The sequence below is a fragment of the Oncorhynchus keta genome, chromosome 23 (assembly GCF_023373465.1).
Source record: "Oncorhynchus keta strain PuntledgeMale-10-30-2019 chromosome 23, Oket_V2, whole genome shotgun sequence".
In the NCBI taxonomy this organism is placed as follows: Eukaryota; Metazoa; Chordata; class Actinopteri; order Salmoniformes; family Salmonidae; genus Oncorhynchus; species Oncorhynchus keta.
The window spans coordinates 40,899,787-40,919,747 of NC_068443.1; the positions used below are offsets into that span (position 1 = coordinate 40,899,787).

The window sequence follows — 19,961 nt, forward strand, 5'->3', positions numbered from 1 at the left end:
AGCTGAGCAGACGTTGACAAACCCGAGCTCTTCAAAGTTATTATATTTTTACCTAAATAACAACGTTGAAACAATATTCTAACATCGGCTGATAAATTGTCAAGTACTTACCTTCCCAAAAGAGCCATGGACCTCCGACCGAGAGGCAAGAAGGACAACCAAAACGTTGTTGATTCCCAAGATAATGATAACGCTACAACTAGCAAGATTAGCATTAGCCCTCATATCTCAGACGACAGTTCGACTGTTGCTCTCAGCAGCCTCTTGCGAGCCTGCCGACATGCTGGCTACTCTCCTCCGGGAAATTCAGGATGGTAACAGAGGTCTTTCTCTGAAAATTGATAAGAAATCGTCTGAACTCCATTCTTCCATTGACGACCTGAAATCCTCCATGAATGATCTCCTTTTGAGAACGACTGAGGCAGAGTTGCGCATTAGCACAGTTGAAGATGCCATCGCTAGACACGACCAGGTCTTGATACAACTGCAAAAGGACAATGCCTACCTCAAAAACAAGGTAGATCAGATGGAGAACCAGAGTAGACGTAGTAATATCCGTGTGGTGGGCCGTGACCCGAGTCCGTTTCTTCACTCAATGGATCCCGGAGGTCCTAGGCATAATCAACTTCACCAAGCCGCTGGAAATCGAACACGCCCACAGAACATCAGCACCGAAACCCCGGCCAGATGAGCCCCCACGAGCCGTCCTGATCAGGTTCCTCCGTTTCCAAGACAGAGAGAAGATACTGCAGCTCGCAAGAGCCAAAGGGGACATCACCATCGATGGAGAGTCAGCCTTTTCCCAGATATGAGCGCGGATCTCGCCAGACGCCGCAAGCAGTTCAGACCTGCCGCCAAAGCACTGAAGGAGAAGAACATCACCGGCTACCTCATCCACCCTGCGCGGATGAAAGTTCAGTACAAAGGCTGAAGCCATCTCTTCAACACACAGGGAGAAGTGCACACTTTTCTCAAAGAACTGAGCAACGTCTGAGCCAGGACGGTCTCTCTGGGGGATCAAATTCAGTTCGTTTGTTTTCTCTTATCCGGATTGAACTGCTGGTATCTCACGGTCACTATAATTGATTTGTACATTTTCAACTAACCGTATCTTCCCGGGGTGAGTTCTATTACATTTACAGGAGAGTATATTTTGGTTTAGTCCATATCTACTGGGCGAAGCAATAAGTGGGTTTAGGCCCACTGCTTTCCCCCTCATTTATGTTAATCTTCCGAAAAGAGACTCAAGCATCCCTTACCGTGGGCAGTAAATATTCAGCCATAAATATCTATTCACAACGTTTGTTTTCAATTTAGAGAGCTCGCAGGTTTTAGTTTACGCCAAGGTTTAGCTAGTAAGAGCAAGATGGAAAGCGAGCAGCAACGTATCTCTACAAGTGTATTCATGTTTGATTGTTGGGATTGTTGTTTTATTCTGACAATCGGGGTGGGTGGGATTTTAATATTTTTTTCTTCCTTTTTTCTATGTTTATTGTTTCCTTCCTAAAGAGACACACAGGTCACTTTTGTGCTCAAACCAAAGTTGAAACATTTCCTAATTATCTGCATATGATAGATTTCTATTCAGTTACATATTTGAAACCCAACCTATGCTTAATCCACTAAAATATGTCACATTCAACGTAAAGGTCTTAACAGCCCGATTAAAATGGAAAAAGGTCTATACATACCTTAAGAAATTAAAGGCTGACATTGTGTTTTTTACAAGAAACACATCTTACAGCCAGTGAACACAAGAAATTGAAGAGGGAATGGGTAGGACAAGTTTTGCATCCTCTTTTAACTCCAAAGCAAGAGGAACTGCAATTTTGATAAGTAGACACATCCCCTTCTCGTCAACAACACCATCTCTGATCCCTCTGGCAGGTTTGTTTTGGTGCAGGGGCATATGTTTTCAGAGTCTTGGACCCTATTGAATATTTATGCTCCTAACTTCGATGACCATATGTTTATTCAGAATGTCTTCCTTCAGGTTGCTCAAGCACCACCAGGATGGCTACTGGTTGGAGGAGATTTTAATTTTTGCTTAGATACAGTTCTTGATAGGTCTTCTGATAAACCCTCACTTCTTACCAAAGCCGGCAAGCTCTCCATGTCATTCATGAAAGATCTCAATTTACTAGACATCTGGAGACAGTTGCACCCACAGGTTAGGGACTACTCTTTTTATTCACACCCACACAAGACACACACACGCATAGATAACTTTTTACTTTTGACACAACTGTTTCATAGAGTGTTAGATGTCGAGTATCTCCCCAGATTGCTTAGTGACCATTCTCCTCTGGTATTATCAATCTCCATTCCTACCAAGGTAAGTGGAGCATATAGATGGAGACTAAAACCTACACTCCTAAAGCAACCTGAATTTTGTGCATTCATCAAAGAGCAGATCAATATTTTTTTACTTTGACAAACAAACCCTCTGCTCCTGACAGCTTCATTCTTTGGGACACATTGAAGGCCTATCTGAGGGGACAGATTATTTCCTATACTAAAGGGCTGTAGAAAAAACACGGTGCGGAACTGAGTGCCCTTGAATCTGAAATCTCCGAGCTAAAGAACCTACCAAAGAGGCCCGACTAAAAATCTATACAGGCTTTTGGTAAATAAAAAACTTAAATATAATATTCTGAACACATATCAAGCTGAGAGGGCCATCACTAAATCAAAACAGCTTTATTATGAGCTTGGAGAGAAAGCTCACAAAGTATTGGCATGGCAACTGAAAGCAGAGGAAAGTAAGAGGACAATTAATGCCATAGAAACTCTTACTAATGAGATATCTTTCGACCCTACTGAAATTAATAATACTTTTAAGAAATACTATGAAGACCTCTACACTTCCCAATCAAGCGATGATCTATCAGAGATCGACTCCTTTCTCTCCTCTCTCAACCTCCCATGCTTGTCAGGGGAAGACAGCGAGTGCCTGAGTGAACACTTCTCATTTCCTGAATTGTTGGAGGCCATTAAATCCTTACCTTCTAATAAATCTCCCGGGGAGGATGGCTTCCCTCCAGAGTTCTATAAAGAATTTAGGGAGCTGTTGGTCCCCTACCTTATGGAGGTACTTAAAAAAGCCAGAGAAGACAACTGCTTTCCAGAGTCCTTCTCTCAAGCAGTGATTACTGTAATCCACAAGAAAGGGAAAAACCCGCTAAAGTGCGCCTCCTATAGACCAATCTCTCTCCTTAACACAGATTGTAAACTGGTCACCAAGATGCTATCTAAGAGACTGGAGTCATGTCTTCTCCTGTTGGTCAACCCAGATCAGACTGGCTTCATAATTAATAGATTGACCTCCAATAATCTCAGAAGGTTCTTTGATATAATTCACCTTGCTAACAAAAACAAAATACCTAGTGTCACAGTCTCCCTCGACGCTGAAAAGGCCTTTGATAGGGTTGAATGGCCATACCTCTTTCGCGTCTTGGAAAAGTTTGGTGTAGGTACCGTGTTTGTAAATTTGATAAAATCACTCTACAAATCTCCTAAAACTAGGATTGCTACCAATGGGATTACTTCCGCCTCTTTCCCTCTTTATAGGGGGAACAGACAAGGTTGCCCAATTAGCCCCCACCTCTTTGCCCTCGCCATCGAACCATTGGCTGAGGCTATTAGAACGTGCCCTGACATGCATGGCTTTGAGGTGGGCCCCCATACCCATAAATTATCACTCTTTGCGGACAACCTTGTCTTATTTCTAACAAACCCAGAACACTCCCTCTCTCACTTGCAGATCCTACTACAGTGTTATAGTTCTTTCTCTGGATATAAGGTCAATTTTGATAAAAGTGAAATCTTACCGTTGTCTGTCTTTGACCATCATACCATCAAGCACAAGTTTCCTTTTAGATGGTCGCCTATGGGCTTCACATATTTGGGCATAATGGTGGATGGTAATCTGAACAACCTCTATAAACTCAATCTGGCCAGTTTGTTGCAAAAGGTGGAGGTTGACCTTTGTAAATGGATGGACTTACCTCTCACTCTACTGGGTAGAATCAATGTAATTAAAATGAATGTCCTGCCCAGGTTTCTATATCGGTTTCAATCTCTCCCTATCCCTGTTCCCGCAGCATTTTTTTCCTCTCTCGACAAGCTGACCAGACGGTTTATCTGGCACGGCAAAACCCCTAGGGTTGGCCTGGATAAACTGACCCTTAATTACAGTCAAGGGGGCTTAAACCTCCCCAATTTTAGAATGTACTACTGGGCTGCACAGTCTAGGTTTCTGGCTCAGAGGTTTGACAATGGTCCCTCTCCCTCATGGTTGAACATTGAAAAGCTTGAGGTAAATGATGACACTGGGGCAGATTTGTTTTACAAATGTGACAGAAAATCTATAAAAAACATCACAGACAACCCTTTAATCATACATTCTGTCCTGGCATGGTGCAAACTGCATGAGCTGTTCGGACAATGGGGATTCCTTTCCTCTAAAACCCCTTTATGGAACAATAGATTGATCCCTATGTTTTTCCAGAATAGTAACTTTAGACCATGGTCTGATAAGGGGGATCACTCTTCTGGAACATTGTTACGGGGAGGGAGTTCTTATGTCTTTTGATCAGCTGAAACAGAAATACCACTTGCCTAACAGGGACTTCTACGAAACTTTATTAGGGTGACTCTCAAGGGACAATGGAACCTACCTAAGATGTCACCTATTGAACAACTGACACGCAGACCAACCACTGTTCAAGACCATTTCCCGTGTTTACAATGCTCTTATGTCAGGACTAACACTGCCTGGGCTAGATAAACCCCGACTTGGATGGGAGAAAGATCTGGGTATTGGTATTGATGAGGATCTATGGAGTGACCTATGCAGGGATGGGGATACATCCACATTGAACTCCAGATACAGACTGATCCAGTTTAATTTCCTCCATCAGCTCTATATCACCCCATCTAGACTGCACAAGTTCAACCCAGATATCTCCTCCCTATGTTTTAGATGTGGCTCAGATGAAGGAACATTCCTCCATTCCACTTGGCAGTGTTCAAAACTACACCGTTTCTGGCAGGGGGTATGCGATACCATATCCTCAATTCACGGGGTTGCATTCCCTTTAGACCCGGAGGTCTGTCTACTGGGTAACTTTACTAACACCAATCTTAGGCAAAGCCATACTATAAAGCTAACAGAAATATTGCTAGCGATTGCCAAGAAATGTATTGCCTTGAAATGGAAATTGGATTCCTCCCTGCCAGTTGCAATGTGGCTATCGGAAGTTAATAGTTGTATCCCTTTGGAGAAAATCACTTACTGCTTGAGGAATAAGTTAGACATTTTACAGAATTTGGCAACCTTTTATTGACTATATGGAGAATCTCCCCCCACATCTCATTGATTGAATCTATATATAATCCTCACATAATGTTTCACATGTAACGTATAATATGTAGCCTACGGCAGGTGATCCAATGTCTCGTTATTTTTTCTTTTTTTTCTTATTGTATGTTTGTTTATATAATTATAATTTTTATTTTTGTTACGCTCGTCTGTTACTGTCACTTTGTCCTATCGTTGTCTATCTTTTCACTTTTGTTTTGAATGTTCTTATTTGGAAAATGCAAAAAAAACAAGAAAAAAAAAACTGTAAACTCTCCTTCCAGACTCACATTAAGCATCTCCAATCCAAAATTAAATCTAGAATCGGCTTCCTATACAAAGCATCCTTCACTCATGCTGCCAAACATACCCTCGTAAAACTGACCATCCTACCGATCCTCGACTTCGGCGATGTCATCTATAAAATAGCCTCCAACACTCTACTCAACAAACTGGATGCAGTCCCATACACTACCCACCATTGCGACCTGTACGCTCTCGTGGGTTGGCCCTCGCTTCATACTCGTCGCCAAACCCACTGGCTACAGGTTATCTACAAGTCTCTGCTAGGTAAAGCCCCGCCTTATCTCAGCTCACTGGTCACCATAGCAGCACCCACTCGTAGCACGCGCTCCAGCAGGTATATCTCACTGGTCACCCCCAAAGTCAATTCCTCCTTTGGTTGTCTTTCCTTCCAGTTCTCTGCTGCCCATGACTGGAACGAATTGCAAAAATCTCTGAAGCTGGAGACTCACATCTCCCTCACTAGCTTTAAGCACCAGCTGTCAGAGCAGTTTACTTAGCCTATCTGTAAACAGCCCATCTATCCACCTACCTCATCCCCATACTGGTATTTATTTATTTACTTTGTTCCTTTGCACCCCAGTATCTCTACCTGCACATTCATCTTCTGCCGATCTACCATTCCAGTGTTTAATTGCTATATTGTAATTACTTTGCCACCATGGCCTATTTATTTCCTTAACTTACCTTATTTGCACTCACTGTATATATACTTTTTGTTTTCTTTTGTTCTACTGTATTATTGACTATATGTTTTGTTTATTCCATGTGTAACTCTGTGTTGTTGTATGTGTCGAATTGCTACGCTTTATCTTGGCCAGGTCGCAGTTGCAAATGAGCCTACCTGGTGAAATAAATAAATAAAATAAATCCATGGCATTTTCCAATTATGTCCCTATTTTACAAGTCAAAAAAATTGAGAACCTTTCATAATGTTGCCAAACAAAGACTCAACAAACTTACCTGAGACTCCCTGTCTCTGCCAGTCTGTCCCTGCCCATCTGTCCCCAGCTCTGTGGTCTGTGTACCCTCTGTTGCCTGATCTGCCTAATGACATCATTGTGAAACATTTCCATTAGCATTTCACTTCTTTCTAATGAACATTTTATCAACTAGTCTTAGTCTACTAAGGTTCTTGCTTTGCGTTTTGGTGTACTGCAAAATACTCTGATGTCTGTCTTTTTACATTTTTCTACCTGGCAGGCTGGCTAGCTACACACACACACAGAGTGTGTAGGTTATTTACATACACTAGGAGATGGGCTTCTATCATCTTATATTCTATATGGGCTTCGATCTAAAAGGTAGCTAGCAAATGTGAAATGGATTGCAGTGACAAGAGATGACAGCTGTATGAGTTCACCATTTACACAACATATGCTGCAACCTTTTGTAATTTGAATATAGTTTGATTCATATTGGCTGGTTTCCAACAATAGCTCAATTTGCAAAGCTAGCTAGCACCAATTCTGTTTCTGTGGTCTTTGCTATAATCTTTGCTATTGTCAGTTTACTCCAAGATCGGCACACAGGTGCTTCAAAGTCCCATAGTGACAATTTAGCTTTTGCAACAAGACCATTAAAGATATTTAAGACAATAGTAGAAGAGAGTGTAGTTCTGTTCAGTTGGGAGTTCAGTTTATCGCTAACCTTATCACAGGGACTTTGAAGCACTACAGCTGCATGCTGATCTTGGAATAAACTGACAATAGCAAAGATTCCATCTTTGACGACGCCACATATATGGAATAGGTACTAGCTAGCTTAATAGTTAATGTCTGCCCGCTATAGCTCTGCAAATTCAGCTAGTGTGTGTGTAAACCCTGCCAACATAAAAAGAAAACATTGCTATGGCGCGATTGCTTGGATTAACCTCACGTCAGTTACGTGCATTGAGTGCCTTTCAGACAGTAGATACGAACCCTCTGTTACCTACCAGATAAGGAACTGGCAGTGGATCAAACCATTGTGAGGCAAAGGGTGGGGGATCGCAATCTTTTGAAACTTAAAAACACACTATTAAGTGTTTATAATCAGCACAAGTGCTTTCATTGCATATTATTCATATTATTGAAATTACATAGTTGTGTTTACATTGATATATTGGGGGTGACAAATCATATTTTTCGCCGGATGGGGGGGGGGTCGTGTCCCCTATGTATGCTCCTAAAAACCAATGAGAACCGTAAAAAGGCAAGTCAGTTAAGAACAAATTCTTATTTACAATGACGGCCAAACTCTGACAATGCTGGGCCAAATGTGCACCACCCTATGGGACTCCCAATCACGGCCAGAAGTGATACAACCTGGAATCTAACCAGGGTTGGTCGTGACACCTCTAGCACTGACATGCAGTGGCTTAGAATGCTGCGCCACTCAGGAGCCCACTCGGGATTTGCAGCGCATCGAGCGTCACAAATATAACTAGGGTTGCAAAGGGTCGGAAACTTTCTGAAAATTTTCCATGGGAAGTTAAGTCTGGGAATTTGGGGAATCTTTCCTTAAATTCATAACAGTGCACTTTTTTTGTGGGATACACATAAGGCAAGTCTAGGTCTTGTGGCATAAGTTGATTAAACTATCCCCAATTCAATGGAATTGCAACCTTCTGCATGCACAGTGCATTCTTCCATCACATATGCAGTGCACTCTTCCATCACATGTACTGCTGATTCTCAAGATCTTGCACATTAATGAGATGCTATTGAGCCCACACTACTACACTGTCTGAGCCAAGGACGACATGCTTTCTGATAGGTTTTCATTGCAATACTTGGGTGGGGTGAATATGTTTTATGACATGTTTTTGTTAACTAGTATATAGTAGCCTACGGCAAAGTGTGATTAAAACATTTCTAACTTATTAACAATTTATGCTAGTTAGTTTTTGCTACCATGTGGGTTTTAGCTTTCTTGAGCCTGCTAACAGTGTTAATTCACCTGTTTCCATACATGTTTCATTATAAAACATGTATCTTACAAAGTTGTTTAATCTAACTGCTTAACTATTTATCTGTACATGGAATTGTATTTGGGTTTTTAACACATTTTCCCCTAATCTTTATAGGAAAATTCCACGGGCACTATCTGATGTGTGGAGATATTTCACTGCAGCTAATGGAGAAGGAAAAGCTGTGTACATTTGCAAATACTGTGCCAAATCATGTGTGAATAATGCAACAAAGATGCAGAAACATCTGGTCAAGTGGATAAAGTTCCCTCAGCGCTCACAACAAGCAACTTCTGACAAAAGTTCCTCTACTTCTATTCGAGGTGAAAATGGTGAATCAGACACCTTATCGATAGCAACAGCTCATGGTCCTCCTGGAATCAGAAGTTTTTTTTTTTACTCAATGGAGGAACGGAGTCAGTGAAATCTGATAAATGTCTTGCTTGAGCTGTTCACATCTGATGCTCATATGCAATGTGTATTGGAAGTGATTTCTGAATGTACTTCGCCCAGCATACACCCCTCCAACCAGACATGCTTTATCTAGTAATTTGCTGGATGCAGAGTTCAACAGAGTTCAAGTGAAGGTCAAGCAAATTATAGAGAAAGCAGACTGTATTGCAATCATATCTGATGGTTGGTTGACTGTTCGTGGGCAAGGAATAATTAACTACATCATCTCCACCCCTCAACCAGTATTCTACAAGCGCACAGACACAAGGGAAAACAGACACACCGGTCTCTACATTGCAGATGAGCTGAAGGCAGTCATCAATGACCTTGGACCACAGAAGGTATTTGCACTGGTGACAGTCACTTTAGATGCTTGGTCTAAAGTGGAGGAGTCCTACCCTCACATCACACCCACTTGCTGTGCTGCTCATGCATTGAATCTGCTCCTCAAGGACATCATGGCACTGAAAACAATGGATACACTCTACAAGAGAGCCAAGGAAATTGTTAGGTATGTGAAGGGTCATCAAGTTATAGCAGCAATCTACCTCACCAAGCAAAGTGAGAGGAATAAGAGCACCACATTGAAGCTGCTCAGCAACACCCATTGGGGTGGTGTTGTCATCATGTTTGACAGTCTGGGGAAGGAGTCTCTCCAAGAATTGGCCATATCACAGTCTGCCGATATGGACAGCCCCATCAAGAGGATCCTCATGGATGATGTATTTTGGGAGAGAGTGGTAAGCAGCCTGAAACTCCTGAAACCTATAGCAGTAGCCATTGCACGGATTATGGGAGACAATGCCATCCTGTCTGATGTTCAAACTCTGCTTGCAGATGTAAGAGAAGAAATCCGTACTGCTCTGCCCACTTCACTGTTGCTCCAAGCAGAGGAAACTGCAGTTCAGCGTACATGTTGGACCACAAGTATGCTGGCAAGAGCATCCTGTTTGGTGCAGAGATCAATAAGGCCTATGGTATTATAACTACCATGTCTCGCCACCTTGGCCTGGATGAGGGCAAGGTTCTTGGCAGTCTGGCAAAGTACACTTTCAAGCAAGGGCTTTGGGATGGAGATGCAATATGGCAGTTGTGCCAACATTTCTCATCAGCCACCTGGTGGAAGAGACTTTGTGGATCTGAGGCTCTTTCCCCTGTTGCCTCCATCATCCTCCAAATCCCGCCAACATCAGCTGCCTCAGAGCGCAATTGGTCCTTGTTTGGGAACACACACACCAAATCACGCAACAGGCTGACCAATACAAGGGTTGAAAAATTGGTGGCCATCCAGGTAAATTTGATGCTTTTTGAGCCTGACAACGAGCCATCCTCAACAAGGTTGGAAAGTGACAGTGAAGATGAGGCCTCAGAGTCTGATGTTCAAGAGGTGGACATGGAGGAGGTACATGGAGAAGACATGGAAGCCTGAGAGGAAGACAACCAAAGCTTTAGTTTCTAGACTTTCATTTTACAGATTTATGTTGAAAATGTTTTTGGGAGAAGCGATAGATCATTGGGGATCATTCAATATTCCCTTTCTTTTGTTGTTCAGTGAAATCATCCCATGCGAAGAGTCAACTCATTTAATGGAAGTTCAATTTGTTTTTACATTTCTATTGGAAGGATTTAATAATTTGCAATTATCTACTTATGATAAGGTAAAAGGTTTATGTTTCTGTCCCCATATAATATGGTAAATATATCCAATGCAAAAAACATCTACATTTAAAAGGTATTAATATTAGTTTGCATATATTCTCGTTAATTCCCACGGAAAGTTTCCACCTCTGAATATTCCCCAAAATGTGCAACCCTACTGGTAGCCCCTGTATCCAGCCTCGTTATTGTTATTTTGTGTTACTTTTTTTCTTACTTTATTTTCTTATTTAATTTTTTGGGGCAAATATTTTCTTACTTGCTTTTTAAAATATTCTACATTGTTGGTTAATTGCTTGTAACTAAGCATTTCATGGTAAGGTCTACTCTACACCTGTTGTATTCTGCACATGTGACAAATACAATTTGATTTGATTTGAAAACACAGTGAACACCCTGAAATATTCATTAACAAAAAAGGACAACTGCATACACTGGGATTAGCATGTCTTCCCAAAGGTATCATGCTGTTTTGACCCGTAGGTCAATGTTTCAACCTTTTATCATCTTTTTAGCTGATTGCCACATTTTTGGGGGAGATTGTAATGATTTGTGACCGACCACCTCTATTCGGTCTTGTGAAGCAACATTTGAAATGCTTTTTTTTATATTGGGTAAAGGTAGAGACTCAGCGCTACAAAATGGTATATCGTAGTTAAGGAACAATGGGAAAGTAATTCTGCTTTGAAAGTTGATAAACTTGTAACCCCACCTTTGAGAAAAGGACCCTTGAATGTTTTGGTACACCTACTAGAGCTCTTATTCGTCGACACTTATTCAGCATTGTTCACATCCTCTGAAGCCTTATCCCCACCCATCTCTTTAAGAATTCACTTGTGAGGCCATGTGCTAAACAGAGTAAGTTGGTGTACTGTAGTAAACAACCAAAGATTTCAAGACTAAAAGTGGTCAAAGTTCAAACAGGAAAAAACATCAAGTAAAAATACACTTTATCAAGCCCTTGGCATGTCACCTAATCTGACTTTGGTGCAGGTCAATTTGTTCTTCACATTTCCGTCTCTGGTAAGCACACACTATTTAAAATTAAATTAAACTTTATTTGTCACATGCACATGATACAGAAGGTGTAAACGGTACATTGAAATGGTTACTTGCATAGTAGCAATATCAAAAATAGAAAGTGCTGAGAATAAATATTTAATCATTATTAAACGGCAACATGCAACAATTTCAAAGATTTTTACTGAGTTACAGTTCATATAAGGAAACTAGTCAATTAAATGCATTAGGCCCTAATCTATGGATTTGACATGACTGGGAATACAGATATGCATGTTGGTCACAGATGCCTTAAAAGAAAGGTAGGGGCGTGGATCAGAAAACCAGTCAGTATCTGGTGTGACCACCATTTGCCTCATGCAGGGCGACATCTCCTTCGCATATAGTTGATCAGGCTGTTGATTGTGACCTGTGGAATGATGTGCCACTCTTCAATGGCTGGATATTGGCGGGAACTGGAACACGCTGGTGTACATGTCGATCCAGAGCATCCCACACATGCTCAATTGGTGACACATCTGGTGAGTATACAGGCCATGTAAGAACTGGCACATTTTCAGCTTGAAGGAATTGTGTAAAGATCCTTGTGACATGGGGTTGTGTATTATCATGCTGAAACATGAGATGATGGCGGTGGATGAATGGCACAACAATGGGCTTCAGGATCTCGTGACGGTACCTCTGTGCATTCAAATTGCCTTTGATAAAAATGCAACTGTGTCCGTTGTCTGTAGCTTACCCTACCCACACCACAACCCCACCGCCACCATGGGGCACTCTGCAACAAACGCTCGGCCACACAACGCCATACACGTGGTCTGCAGTTGTAAGGCCTGTTGGAAGTACTACCAAATGCTCTAAAACAACGTTGTAAATGGCTTATGGTCGACAAATTAACATTCAATTCTCTCGCGACAACTGTGGTTGACATTCCTGCAGTCAGCATGCCAATTGCACGCTCCCTCAAAGCTTGAGACGTCAGTGGCATTGTGTTGTGTGACAAAACTGAACATTTTAGAGTGGCCTTTTATTGTCCACAGCACAAGGTGCACCTTTGTAATGCAGCGGGATAGCCACGGGTAGGCCATGACCTACCCAGTTTGATCTCACCCCAAAAAAGTATCAGAAATTATTCAATATACATATTTATCTGTATTTATTTTATTATTTTTTTAAAAGAAACACATGTGAGATTTATTTTCCAAGGGTCATTTTAATATAGTGTAACAGAGAAATGGTCTGCGACAATCAAGTTGACTTCCGACTATTGGTTAAAAAAAGTTTAATCCTACAGTGGTTTACCTGAATAACCTGGCAACGTCACGTGGTTGAACTTTGTAGCGCATAAACTAGCAAGCTCTACCACATTGTTTACTCGAATTGACTCACCAGCTAAGGTAATTTAGTAGTTCTAGCAATGGCAAACCAAATGTCGATTGCTAGGTTTAAAAAAAAAAAAAATTTAAATGTAAAAAAGATGTCTGAAGGAAAAGGAGTGTGTGCCAGAAAATAATTTGGATCAATCTACCGATAGCTCCCAGAATGAGACATTAACAGGTGGCGCCAGGATAGAAGCAACCGCAATTGCCCTCACAACCGCCAATGCCATGCTGAGCCAGGCATGCTTGCCTACCCCACCGTCTCCTACCGTTCTTGATGCTGCGGGCGGGGGTGAACCTGCAGTAGGTCCACTGACAGATTTGTCTACCGTTGATGAACCAGCCTGTCAACCAAATCAAAATTCCCTTCAAGTATGATAAATGGCAAATCACGCTGCTTCTCTTGAAGGTGGTATGACCAGTTCGTGTGGATTCAGTATAGTAAAGCAAAATATGCAATATATGGACGTTTTGTAGGCACTTTCCTGGGGCAAATGTCAAATTCAAATTTGTACGAGATGAATTTAAAAACTGGAAACTCACAAGAAATGCTTGTTGCAAACACGAGAATAGCAAATGACATGCTAGTGCTAGTATGCTCTCTCTAATTCTTTCTCGTCTGTTTGTCTGGACCTGAGCCCTAGGACCATGCCTCAGGACTACCTGGCCTGGTGACTCCTTGCTGTCCCCAGTCCACCTGGCCGTGCTGCTGCTCCAGTTTCAACTGTTCTGCCTGCGGCTATGGAACCCTGACCTGTTCACCGGACGTGCTACATGTCCCAGACCTGCTGTTTTCAACTCTCTAGAGACAGCAGGAGCGGTAGAGATACTCTGAATGTGATCGGCTACGAAAAGCCAACTGACATTTACTCCTGAAATGCTGACCTGTTGCACCCTCGACAATCACTGTGATTATTATTATTATTATATGACCCTGTTGGTCATCTATGAACATTTGAACATCTTGGCCATGTTCTGTTATAGTCTCCACCCGGCACAGCCAGAAGAGGACTGGCCACCCCTCATAGCCTGGGTCCTCTCTAGGTTTCTTCCTAGGTTCTGGCCTTTCCAAATCAAATCAAATCAAATTTTATTTGTCACATACACATGGTTAGCAGATGTTAAATGCGAGTGTAGCGAAATGCTTGTGCTTCTAGTTCCGACAATGCAGTGATAACCAACAAGTAATCTAACTAACAATTCCAAAACTACTGTCTTATACACAGTGTAAGGGGATAAGGAACATGTACATAAGGATATATGAATGAGTGATGGTACAGAGCAGCATACAGTAGATGGTATCGAGTACAGTATATACATATGAGATGAGTGTGTAGACAAAGTAAACAAAGTGGCATAGTTAAAGTGGCTAGTGATACATGTATTACATAAGGATGCAGTCGATGATGTAGAGTACAGTATATACATATGCATATGAGATGAATAATGTAGGGTAAGTAACATTATATAAGGTAGCATTGTTTAAAGTGGCTAGTGATATATTTACATAATTCCCATCAATTCCCATTATTAAAATGGCTGGAGTTGGGTCAGTGTCAATGACAGTGTGTTGGCAGCAGCCACTCACACTGTTAGTGGTGGCTGTTTAACAGTCTGATGGCCTTGAGATAGAAGCTGTTTTTCAGTCTCTCGGTCCCAGCTTTGATGCACCTGTACTGACCTCGCCTTCTGGATGATAGCGGGGTGAACAGGCAGTGGTTCGGGTGGTTGATGTCCTTGATCTTTATGGCCTTCCTGTAACAACGGGTGGTGTAGGTGTCCTGGAGGGCAGGTAGTTTGCCCCCGGTGATGCGTTGTGCAGTCCTCACTACCCTCTGGAGAGCCTTACGGTTGAGGGCGGAGCAGTTGCCGTACCAGGCGGTGATACAGCCCGCCAGGATGCTCTCGATTGTGCATCTGTAGAAGTTTGTGAGTGCTTTTGGTGACAAGCCGAATTTCTTCAGCCTCCTGAGGTTGAATAGGCGCTGCTGCGCCTTCTTCACGACGCTGTCAGTGTGAGTGGACCAATTCAGTTTGTCTGTGATGTGTATGCCGAGGAGCTTAAAACTAGCTACCCTCTCCACTACTGTTCCATCGATGTGGATAGGGGGGTGTTCCCTCTGCTGTTTCCTGAACTCCACAATCATCTCCTTAGTTTTGTTGACGTTGAGTGTGAGGTTATTTTCCTGACACCACACTCCGAGGGCCCTCACCTCCTCCCTGTAGGCCGTCTCGTCGTTGTTGGTAATCAAGCCTACCACTGTTGTGTCGTCCGCAAACTTGATGATTGAGTTGGAGCGTGCGTGGCCACGCAGTCGTGGGTGAACAGGGAGTACAGGAGAGGGCTCAGAACGCACCCTTGTGGGGCCCCCGTGTTGAGGATCAGCGGGGAGGAGATGTTGTTGCCTACCCTCACCACCTGGGGGCGGCCCGTCAGGAAGTCCAGTACCCAGTTGCACAGGGCGGGGTCGAGACCCAGGGTCTCGAGCTTGATGACGAGCTTGGAGGGTACTATGGTGTTGAATGCCGAGCTGTAGTCGATGAACAGCATTCTCACATAGGTATTCCTCTTGTCCAGGTGGGTTAGGGCAGTGTGCAGTGTGGTTGAGATTGCATCGTCTGTGGACCTATTTGGGCGGTAAGCAAATTGGAGTGGGTCTAGGGTGTCAGGTAGGGTGGAGGTGATATGGTCCTTGACTAGTCTCTCAAAGCACTTCATGATGACGGAAGTGAGTGCTACGGGGCGGTAGTCGTTTAGCTCAGTTACCTTAGCTTTCTTGGGAACAGGAACAATGGTGGCCCTCTTGAAGCATGTGGGAACAGCAGACTGGTATAGGGATTGATTGAATATGTCCGTAAACACACCGGCCAGCTGGTCTGCGCATGCTCTGAGGGCGCGGCTGGGGATGCCGTCTGGGCCTGCAGCCTTGCGAGGGTTAACACGTTTAAATGTCTTACTCACCTCGGCTGCAGTGAAGGAGAGACCGCATGTTTCCGTTGCAGGCCGTGTCAGTGGCACTGTATTGTCCTCAAAGCGGGCAAAAAGTTATTTAGTCTGCCTGGGAGCAAGACATCCTGGTCCGTGACTGGTCTGGATTTCATCTTGTAGTCCGTGATTGACTGTAGACCCTGCCACATGCCTCTTGTGTCTGAGCCGTTGAATTGAGATTCCACTTTGTCTCTGTACTGACGCTTAGCTTGTTTAATAGCCTTGCGGAGGGAATAGCTGCACTGTTTGTATTCAGTCATGTTGCCAGACACCTTGCCCTGATTAAAAGCAGTGGTTCGCGCTTTCAGTTTCACCACGAATGCTGCCATCAATCCACGGTTTCTGGTTAGGGAATGTTTTTATCGTTGCTATGGGAACGACATCTTCGACGCAAGTTCTAATGAACTCGCACAACGAATCAGCGTATTCGTCAATATTCCCATCTGACGCAATACGAAACATGTCCCAGTCCACGTGATGGAAGCAGTCTTGGAGTGTAGAGTCAGCTTGGTCTGACCAGCGTTGGACAGACCTCAGCGTGGGAGCCTCTTGTTTTAATTTCTGCCTGTAGGCAGGGATCAGCAAAATGGAGTCGTGGTCAGCTTTTCCGAAAGGGGGGCGGGGCAGGGCCTTATATGCGTCGCGGAAGTTAGAGTAACAATGATCCAAGGTTTTACCACCCCTGGTTGCGCAATCGATATGCTGATAAAATTTAGGGAGTCTTGTTTTCAGATTGGCTTTGTTAAAATCCCCAGCTACAATGAATGCAGCCTCCGGATAAATGTTTTCCAGTTTGCAAAGAGTTAAATAAAGTTCGTTCAGAGCCATCGATGTGTCTGCTTGGGGGATATATACGGCTGTGATTATAATCGAAGAGAATTCTCTTGGAAGATAATGCGGTCTACATTTGATTGTGAGGAATTCTAAATCAGGTGAACAGAAGGATTTGAGTTCCTGTATGTTTCCTTCATCACACCATGTCCCGTTAGTCATGAGGCATACGCCCCCGCCACTCTTCTTACCAGAGAGATGTTTGTTTCTGTCCGTGCGATGCGTGGAGAAACCCGTTGGCTGCACCGCCCTGGATAGCGTCTTCCCAGTAAGCCATGTTTCCGTAAAGCAAAGAACGTTACAGTCTCTGATGTCCCTCTGGAATGCCACCCTTGCTCGGATTTCATCAACCTTGTTGTCGAGAGACTGGACATTGGCAAGAAGAATACTGGGAAGTGGTGCGCGATGTGCCCTTTTTCGGAGTCTGACCAGAACACCGCCGCGTTTCCCTCTTTTTCGTAGTCGTTTCCTTGGGTCGCTGCAAGCGATCCATTCCGTTGTCCTGTTTGTAAGGCAGAACACAGGATCCGCGTCGCGGAAAACATATTCTTGGTCGTACTGATGGTGAGTTGACGCTGATCTTATATTCAGTAGTTCTTCTCGACTGTATGTAATGAAACCTAAGATGACCTGGGGTACTAATGTAAGAAATAACACGTAAAAAAACAAAAAACTGCATAGTTTCCTAGGAACGCGAAGCGAGGCGGCCATCTCAGTCGGCGCCGGAAGTCTAGGGAGTTTTTCCTAGCAACCGTGCTTCTACACCTGCATTGCTTGCTGTTTGGGGTTTTAGGCTGGGTTTCTGTACAGCACTTTGAGATATCAGCTGATGTAAGAAGGGCTTTATAAATCGATTTGATTTGTAGTCACAACTTCATTAGGGAAGGCATCAAGAGTGACAGTGACCTGAGGCAACTTTGGAAGAGTATTCTAGACAGACAGATTACTGAGTTAAACTCAAGATTTCAAGAAGACACATGGGATCATGCAAGCGGAAGCCTCCTTTTCCAAAGAATCCAAAACCTGCGGCTTTAAAGAGCAGCTGAAGACCTCATGCGATCATTATGCAATATCAATTGAGGATGCTGAATTCAGTTTTTACTCAGCAGTTGAATTGCAAAATGAACATGGGAAAGATGGACTTTTCCTCCATGTACTTGACAGCTGCCCTGATGATATTTTCCCTGATATTTTCCCTTATATAAACTGTTTAGGATTCATTGTCACACTTCCAATGACATCATGCAGTGTGGAGAGACTTCTCTCAAAAACTAGGATATTTTTTTTAAAATGGTCTTCGCACATCAATGACAAGCGCCCGGCTGAACCACTTCAGTTTGCTGTCTTTTGAGTGTGAACTGACAGATACATTGGATTATGATGAAATCATCACCATATTCAACTCAAAGCCTCGCCGTCTGCGCCTTGTGATGTAGGTCAGGCCTTATGATGCATCTACTAAAGGTAAGGAACCTTTTTATAGTACTACTGCCCGCCGTGGTATAAATTAACATCAAATATATTGTTTACGACTGAAGATGAGTTTTATGTTGTTGGCAACTGGTCTAAAGTTACTGTCTTATTTTAATATGCTGAGATTGGTAATCATTTGTGTAACGAGGTTGCTCCAAGTACTATGCACTAGTATAAAACCATTGTGTTACAAAATAATATACGGTGCACATCGCAAAATAAATGTAATAAGTAAGTAGAAAAAGCGCCTATCCACATTTTTCTAGGCCTATCCAAAACAAATACATCTGGCTACGGCCCTGGTGTAATGATCATGCTGTTTAACCAGCTTCTTGATATGCCACACCTGTCACGTTGATGGATTGTCTTGGCAAAGGAGAAATGCACACGAACAAGGATGTAAAAAAGGTTATGAAACATGGGACCAACACTTTACATGTTGCGTTTATATTTTTGTTTAGTGTGTAGGTGATGCTAACCCAGACACACCTGTCTAAATGTATGTGAAAAATGCTACAACCACCCTCCAGCCACATCTAGCTAAGTGGATGTGTCACTAATGTCTAGGCCTGATCACATGTACACATGTTCATGAAATACAATGGATGGCCGTAATCACCTTCAGACACACCTGGCTGACTTGATGGGTCATGTAATCATCTGGCGATGTGGAATCTGTTGTTTGGACATGTAGCCAGCTAAACAATGAACCATAATCCCAACCCATACAATACTAGCAATACAAACAGATAGTCAGAGCTAGCCACCACGCATAAAATACAGTAGTATGAATTTGCAAGTAGCTAAAGCTAACCAACTAGGTTCAATGTTAGCTAGCTAGCTAACATTAGGCTACAACTAGCAATGTAAATGGATTTGAGATTTAATAATATTACTGCTAAGAACATACACGTAACATTAGCTCGCGAGCAATCAAGTTAAAGTTCGCTAGCTAACAATACTCTTTAACTTGTAATGAAAACGACTTTCTGCCTAAATTAGAAACTTATGATATCTGAAAATGCAGCTAGACTTACCCATATACATGGAGGAACACTTCATGGCAGAACCCCTTTAACGAAGTAAGACGTCCTGTGTCTTTTTGTTTGTACAGCTTGTTTGGCCCGTTGTGACAAGTCACTCCGGTTCACACTGACCGTGTGTAGATAGTAGTCATCACAATTTTCTCCCACTGATCCTTGTCGATAGTGCCTGCTAAATTCAGGGCAGCAATGTTATCGAGAGCAGTAGCAACGCTTTTTCAGTTCTCCAAGGCTAACATTATATCTTTCAAAAGAGCTGCAGTAGCAAGGATTATCTACATACTGAGCAGCTCATGTTATAGACGGAAGCATGCCACATGGCAGACCAATCCGAACTCATCTCTCGGCATGTCCAGCCCATCCATTATCTCAGCCAATCATGGCTAGGGCGAAGGTTCCTGTATTTTTCCGTGGCTGAACCAACTAGGCTTGTAATTTAACAATTGTATTATTATTTACAGATGGCATACAAGTTTGTTATTAAGGCACATGAAAGTTCACA

At 42.8% G+C, this 19,961-nt stretch overlaps 1 protein-coding gene across 1 annotated transcript in view; it reads right to left on the reverse strand.

Moving 5' to 3' along the window:
* LOC118402332 (beta-1,3-galactosyltransferase 2-like) overlaps positions 1–19,734 on the reverse strand; it is a 62,207-nt gene extending 42,473 nt beyond the window's left edge. The window contains exon 1 of the mRNA XM_052477221.1: positions 19,454–19,734. The gene's annotated coding sequence lies outside the window, so the exon portion shown is untranslated. The remainder of the gene's footprint in view (positions 1–19,453) is intronic.
* Positions 19,735–19,961: the final 227 nt, after the last annotated feature.